Source organism: Trachurus trachurus (assembly GCF_905171665.1).
Source record: "Trachurus trachurus genome assembly, chromosome: 11".
NCBI classification, from domain to species: domain Eukaryota; kingdom Metazoa; phylum Chordata; class Actinopteri; order Carangiformes; family Carangidae; genus Trachurus; species Trachurus trachurus.
The window spans coordinates 20495364-20503468 of record NC_139904.1 but is presented as its reverse complement, the minus strand read 5'-3'; positions in this window follow the sequence as shown (position 1 = coordinate 20503468).

Below are 8105 nucleotides of genomic sequence, written 5' to 3'. Positions count from 1 at the left end.
CCCTCTGCTGACTGGTCAACAGAGATTACACTCAGGGCGAAGAGCCTGGCAGTCAGTCAAATGGCTCAGCATGTGACTGACAGAGTGACACACTGAGGGACGGGAGACAAAAAACAAACACTTTCTTTCCTTTTCTTCCCTGTTTCTCATTTTCTTCTGTAATGTATTCCTTATTTTGTGTGATTTGCAGATTTCCTTTCACCCTCCACAACAGAACAGGGTTAGTGAAAGGCCTTTTTGATAGAATGAGCCTCAGCTGGATCCACAGACAGTTTTGTTTTGAATATCTATACCCCTACTAAATTTCATATGAATGATTAATAAAAATGACACCAGGAGATTGAGCTGATAAGATTTCCTCTAATTGCACAGTCAGAGGAAACTGGAACGTGTCTGTCTGTCCGTCTACTGTTAAGGATTAACTTCTGTTGCTGGTTTGTATTTACTGATTGAGTGAACTGGTTCAAGCATTAATCCCCCTCAATGCTTCATTGTACAGAGAATCCTCACTGTACTATTTGCTGCACAGGCCAGTAGCCTATATTACTCTGATATCACAGATTTCCTGACTTTACCCTGTGCAAATATATATGATATGTTTTTCCATCCATTAGCTATACCGCTTGCTTATCCTCTGACGTTTCCCAGGGAGGTCTGGAGCCGGTCCTGTGGCGGTGAGAGGCAGGGTAGCTACACCCCTGGACAGGACAGCAGTCTATCACAGGGCCTCTGATGTTCTGTCTTTGCTGCTGAACAAAAACATGCCTGTCCCTTCCTTTCAAGTAAGAATTAATCAAGTTGTGCTCTAGATCAATGTCACAGGTTCTTCTGATCCTGTTATTTTCACAATTTCTTACAGGAATAAAGCTACTGTTACATAAGAGTTACGGTTAGGGTTGTGAATGCGTTTGTGTACGTGCGTGTGTGCATGTGTGTGTGCATGTCTGTGTGTCATGGCTAATCTCCAGACAGTTGTTCTGCAGCTTGTTTACATCTAAGACACCATTGGAGCCTGCTGGACTGAGGACAAAAGCACTAATTTTAGCTCTCAAACTTCCATTTCCTACAATTGGACAGTAAAACCTGTGATAAAAAAAACTCTTACTGTCATTCAATGACTCATACTGTAATTTAATTATAGCAAATTCTAGTCAAAATAATCCTACAATTTGGCTTCTAAAATGGCACAACTGGAAAAGACCCCTCAGAATATAACATCCAGCGGTGAATATTTCTTCCATGTAGTTACACACAACATAAAAATAACATGTTAAAACTTCTGCAGCTCAAGTTGTGGAAAGTGAAAATATCCATGTGCAGTATAATGGGCCTGTCAGTGTTATATATAGGCTATTTAAAAAATATTTATTACTAGGAAGTAGCCTACTTAAACAGTAGGCTTCTTTAGCCACTGTTGGGTGACTTAACCTGTACAATGGACTGTATCTTACAACTGGACCATATGTTTTACCAGTAGGCTAACTAGAAAAAACACAATGAACCAGGATATTAAGTTTACATTAATAAACATGTGTAAAAATGGCGGAATAATGGTGTAAAAAGACTAGCCTACCGACTGCTAACACCATGAAAAGTGCAGATAGTAGGCTAATGGTATGTTTACTGTCACACAGGAATCCCTATTACACAGTAGCGTAGTGGAGTAATCTACAGGTGTGTCGGATTTGAAACTCCCCTGTAATTCCCTGAGTAAGTAGAGCTGTCCTGAAGGCGTGGCTCTCGGACGTAAGAGGATAAACAGGCGACTTCCGTTCACAAGTTCACAACAAATAACAATCGGGGCAGTCACGTCGCGCTCGTCTTCCTCGTCCCCGGTCCCGCCCCGGCCCTCCCACAGCAGCTGCTGTCATCCTGAAACCACTGTATCATCATTACTGCCTGTTCATCCAGCCCAAGGAGCTGTGCTGCCTTCAGGCGCTCCTCAGAAAAACATGACACAGTCGTGTATTCCCTTAATGGCGACGACCCTGTTTTACCATGTGTTTTCTGGGAAAAAACTTCAATAGCCTTATGTAAAATGTTGTAGGCTACAATGTAGGCTACCAAGAAGTTAAACAAAGTGACATATAGCTACTAGAGATGGCCACATGATGTGTTTACCAAACATGATGCCAAAGCATGTAGCCTAGGCTAGTAGGAGTCAAGATGTAGCCAACATTAGTTTCACCTCAACAAACAACAACAGAAAAATGCAACAGCTAAGGTAGGCTAATAGGTTTAATATTAGGCTACTGTGTCCATTTTTAGACAATGAGTTAAATTGACACATAGCAGTAATAATTTACCTTCATTATGACCTTTTGAATGCAGGGCTTTTACAAGACCTGGTGTATTTTAACAATATGATGCAGTTGTACAAGAATTCCTCAATTGCTCTGTACCACTGTGCTGTCTATCAATTTTTCAGTCTATAAGCCTATAGGCTATTTATTTTTTATAATGATAGGCTACAAAGGGGAGGGACAAAGGTAGGCTAAATAAACACAGAAACAAATGAGCCAGCAATTGCTAACTGTGTGTGTGTGTATATGTGTGTGAATGTTTGAAAGTGAGTGAATAGTAGGCTAAATTGAAATTCAATATCTAACCACAGAGGCAATATTTACAACAGTCCCTGAAGGCACCATTATACTTTGAAATTTGAGACTTGGAAAGTGCACCTGAATGGACCCAGAAGTGTTTTGAGTTCACTTGCAGTCATGTTCTATGCATTGTGTTTGTGCAATTATGTAATGAGTTCCACATAGTTATTTATATTATCATACTATAGGACTATATGATATCTACCTTTTATCCTATGTAATACTGATGTCATTAGAAAGTTTTTGATGGCCCTTATGATACATTTTTTCCAGACTCCTTAACTTTAACATACTTTAAAAATATATAGGCCTACATAACTTTTAGTAGGATGACAGTAGTGCGTGGTACAGTGCGGGAATGACCTTATTGGTCACAATTTACAACGCTGACACTGATATTTTATTATCTGATTCTGAAAAGTGTGATGTTTTTTTGTAATCCTCACTATAAGGTTAATAAAAAATCATTAATAGCTGACCTATCTAGGTCACCTACTAATTATTCACCAACTATTAACAACAACACAGATAACCAAATGTGCAACACAACATCACACTGCTCCAGTTTTGTATCCAACATTTCCAAAAACAAACTGTCAATCATTGATGAAAGTAATTGAAAATAAGAAGCTGTGCAGACAGCCAGTCAGCCATGAACTTTCCTTGGTTATAAATGAATCTTTAACTTTGAGGACATGAGGCCAATCAAAACATAATTCAACCTTTTCCCTGTCCTCTATCACTGCTGCTCACTTTAATGTTTTGGGGAACAATAAAGTTTGCTTCAGTGCAGACCAATGTGAAGATACATGAGAACATCAAGAACACTCTCTTATTTGTACATTACATGGTGCAGACATGGTCGCCACAAGAGTTGAAACAATCCAGTGTTTTTCAGAGGCAGTGACAAGCTCTTCTCACCGCCTGTTATACATATTCATCCCCCCTTGCCCACTCTTTGTAGCCATCGTTATTTTTTTTTTCACTAATGCCCCCTCTCATCCACCATACACCCATCCTTTGTATCTGTTTCAGTAAACAAGCCATTTTCCTGTAGTCCCACCTGCAACACAACAGGGGGCTGTTATCACTGTAGCCTATATAAATAACCCCTGTATGTCACAGGACATATGATTCAATGTTTAATTTTGCTGCCATCTTCCGTTAAATTCTAGTCATGTGGATACGACCTGAATCAAGCTGCAGAATGAACGTCTGCTCCGTCTTTCACTGAGATCACACCACTGTATATAAGTTTCAATCAAACAGAATGCAGACTCAACCACAAAGCCGGCGTCCTGTCAGTATGACCTCACATATTTTCCTCAGGAATCAAAACAGAGGCCGGTTAGGTGCAGTTTCCACTTTGGTTACTCGTCCAACTTTATCTGCAGAGGATGGCCTGCTGCTGCTGGAATGCGTTGCTCCTGCCAGGCCTTAACTCTTAAAAAAAAAAAAAAGAGAGAGAGAGAGAGAGAGAAACTTTTGGTGTGGAATTTCCACATGCATGAAACAGTAACAATTATAGAGGGGAAAAGATGTAGCAAGCTCAAAGAAACAGAATGTCAGTCTGATGCCACTGTAGCTCTGCATATCAAACTCTTGTTTTCTGCTTCTGTGTTTCCAAATGGTTTCTAATTATCCTCAGACTTTGTGTACTATCATTGATTCACACGTGGCGCAGTGTAAAAACAAGGTGTGAGTGCTGTCACAGCTTTGTTTGGCTGTGTCATCCTCAATGTGCCATGGCATGTAACTTGGTGCTGGTGGTAAAGATATTAGCGCTATGATTGAAAGCTGAACAGTGACTGTGACTCTGAGAGGATTAGCAGAGCTCAAGTCCTCTCACTGTTTATCTTGTTTTCGTATGCAACACAGAGAATGCTCCATCACATACATGCTAGTCATTCACACAACCACCGCCGCCGTTGTTTTCAGATGGTCGCTATTTCATTTTCTTCCAGTACTAATTGCCGAAATTAGGTATTGTTGTAAAACTGCAAAATCTTAATGTATTTCCAAGTATGTCAGGGGTCTTTGTGGACATTTAAGCATTTAAGCATCAATCCAAACAGAAATGCATACAGATCATACTCACAAACTGTCAGGATTTCTGTTATTTTGTGATGTCACAACTACCCTCAGCCTTGCCCCAAACACAACCCAACTGCAACCAATTGTTTTTGGTTATTTGTTGTGGTTGTACTGAGACCAACACAAACGACGACTGAGATGTGTTTTGGAAATTAAAAACTTCAAATAACACACCAAAATGTGTAAAATATGGAAACTTTAAAGGAAAACACTGGTTATACAATTGTCACTTGACTGCAATGTACGTGCAGTTTGCGGTAAATCAGTTAGAGAGTGTGAATACATGCATGAACATTCATTCAACAATTTGTGACTGGTCTTGTGCCTTTGCTTTTCTTAGAAAAGGCAAGAGGTTGTTGATTTTTAAGATATGGTCTTAAATAATTACACAGACTTGTTTGTTTCACTCCTTTGGGAATAAGTCAGATGACCGTCAGTGTGGCTGTGGCTGAAATGGATGTGGCTCAAAACTGCAAGATAGATTTTTTTTCATCATAATTCAGGCATTTTTCTGCAATTTAATTAATCAGACAGCAAATACCTCAGCAGTGTATATGATAAGTGATTTTAACCTTTGTCCTCAGGAGTTCATAGATCAAACAAACAATGTTGTTAAGGCTGTTTAATGACAACTGATACACACAGGTAACATTTACCCAGGTTGGTTAGTTAATCAGTAACAGCCTTATCAACATCAAGAGAAAAGAGGACAGCCTTATCATAGCAGTAACTGCACCTTATTGAGATAATCAATATTGAATACAGGTCAGGCTAAGAAAAACCTCACGTCAGTACAACGGTCATAAACGTACTTTACAGCCAAATAAAAGTTCACAAAGTTTGTTTGTATGTTGACCTACAACAAGCTGCAATAATAACATACTAAAATACATTCATAAAAGGGTGCCTGCTGCTCATAAGGAAACTCTTCATAGGACAGAAAATGACAAAATAGTCTATAACACAATTAATTTCAGAGAGTGGGGATAAAAAAGAAACAAGAAATTCTGTTAAGCTTTGCAAACAATAAAAAAAATAAACTTTGACAGATATTCTTTATTTAATTAGAATAATTTGTGTAGTTATTCTTAAAAAGATAAAGTGTATATCTTCTCAAAACTGTGATTACTGATATAAATAGGAATAAAAAGAGGAATGCGTCTGAATACAAAATTATTTCAACAGTGTATTTCCCACAATGTTAACCTATTCCTTTAATGTTTTTTCATAAAGTCAAACTGAGCCAAAAGCTGCGTGTAATGATTCACCTGGACACTGTAAGTAACTTTTTAACTTCTCTGTTAATTCTATAACAACGAAAACAAAACAAGAAAAACAAAAAAAACATGTGATGATTTACCATTGAGGTTTTTTGACAGACACAATCCGTTGTCGAAACTTGCTTTTCACTAAAATTACAAAGCAGACACGCCTCTCTAGTGGTGACAAATTTACATCACTTTACAAAGCTGTTACTACGTGACCTACAGACACAGTTCATGTCACATGTGTCTGAATCACTCCTTCTTTGGAGCCGGTTGCATCACTTTGGTTGTCATGACTGGTTGAGTCGAGTTTCCAGGAGGGCCACACAAAGACTAATGGCATGGGTGTGTGTGGTGAGTAAGAGTTGACATGAGGAACCAACCACATGGGAGGACACGACCCATAATCAGACTATGTTTAATGAAGATTCAGGTGCAGGATTTAGCAGCACTGAGTGAAGCTTTGACCTTCAGCGCTGCAAACTGTCTCCTATTATTATCTGCTCTGTTTGCAGTGAACAGCAGTGCAGTGTGGTCATGAACTCAAAGATCAAACATCATTAAACTGAGAGACCATTGACTGGCAGAAGGTAAACAGAGGATACAGAGAGCAAGACACTGTTACTGGATGTACAGTACAGGGACTACTGTTTAAGCAGGAGAACCAGGAATGGGAAAAGAAAGTGGAGCAAAAACAATAAAATAAAATAAAAAAATAATAAAAAATCTGGACCTAATTTTCTCCTATGTTGCTTGAAGAAGTCAATATTTGAAAGATACCTGCGCAATATTGCCAAGTATAGTACCGTCATTCATATATCTATCATTCATTTAAAAAGTAAAAAAAAGTCAGAAAAGAACTTCACAAAATCAAGGTAATCATTAACAGGACTGATTACTGATATTAGAAATAAATTATTGAAATGGCAAAAGGAAGGAAGATTCAATGTTATAATAATAAAATGATATAGCCTATAATAAAATAATCAAAAATAGAAAGTTAAAAGTCCAAAGTCTTGAGATGTGTTGTGGGGTGCAGCCCACACCTGAAGAGCTCCTCTTGCCAGCTACCTGCTCCCACAAACACTGTAATCAGTCAGGGTGAAAGTCCAGTGGTTTTATCAAGTATTGAGACACTCTGCGACCCACATGTCCAGCACCACCATCTCTCACAGTTACCAGGCTCGTGAACACTATCTGTGTCTCTGCCGTCGGTACATAGGATAGTTGGACGGGAGCTGTGGGGGACAGACAGAGGCGTGAAATCACACGCACGGGGTGCTCACTATAGGGTTTTTTTTATATTATTAAAGGCCAGATACGTAAGGATACTTGTTGTTCAGTGATGTCCATCCATGTAACTCCACCCCCCACCCCGCCATCCCTGTGTTCAGTTTGCAGTATACTAAGGGAATGACCTGAAATTAGCATAGTGGTTATATTTTTCCCCTCCAATGCGGCTATTGTTCAATGTGTTCCTATTGAGGGCCTCACATTACAAGCCCACAGTGCAGCTATTGTATCTTGACAAGGACCTTTCACACACTCATTGCCAATACTAGCACTTATTGGCAGATCCACAGTGTAACAGTCAGACCCTTTGCAGGTGTGGAAATTTCCATGAAGATCCCTGCACTGCAGTTTATGCTTCAGTAAGTGAAACGAATGGATCGGGAGTCACAAACAACATGCTTATAAAATGCTGAGGCATGCACATTCAAACCCTCTGCACTCAGATTACATGTAAAACGTCGAAACACAAAGTGGACAATCAACACGGGCATTATATCATGTGTTTGAAGCCACTTGTGGAGGGGATTGTATTCAGATAACATGTCTTTCTTGTCTTCCCTTGAAGCCTGTGCAGCAGTTTCTCTTGTGTCTGGTATTGATTACTGCCCCTGTTGAACATGCTAACTTTGATTAGACAATTGCAGCGTGCTATCAAGGAAAGGAGGTGTGATCCAAGATGAAGGGATGGGCTACCCTTTGTACAGACTGATCTCCTCTTGGCCGCATATCAAGGTTGCAGGCCTGGCTGGCTGCATTCCTAGCCCCTCAGCCTCACACAGCCACAGCAGACAATGGCTCAATCACATCTTCGAAAAAACGTCAGCAGCTGGGATTGCATGTGTGTAAAAAT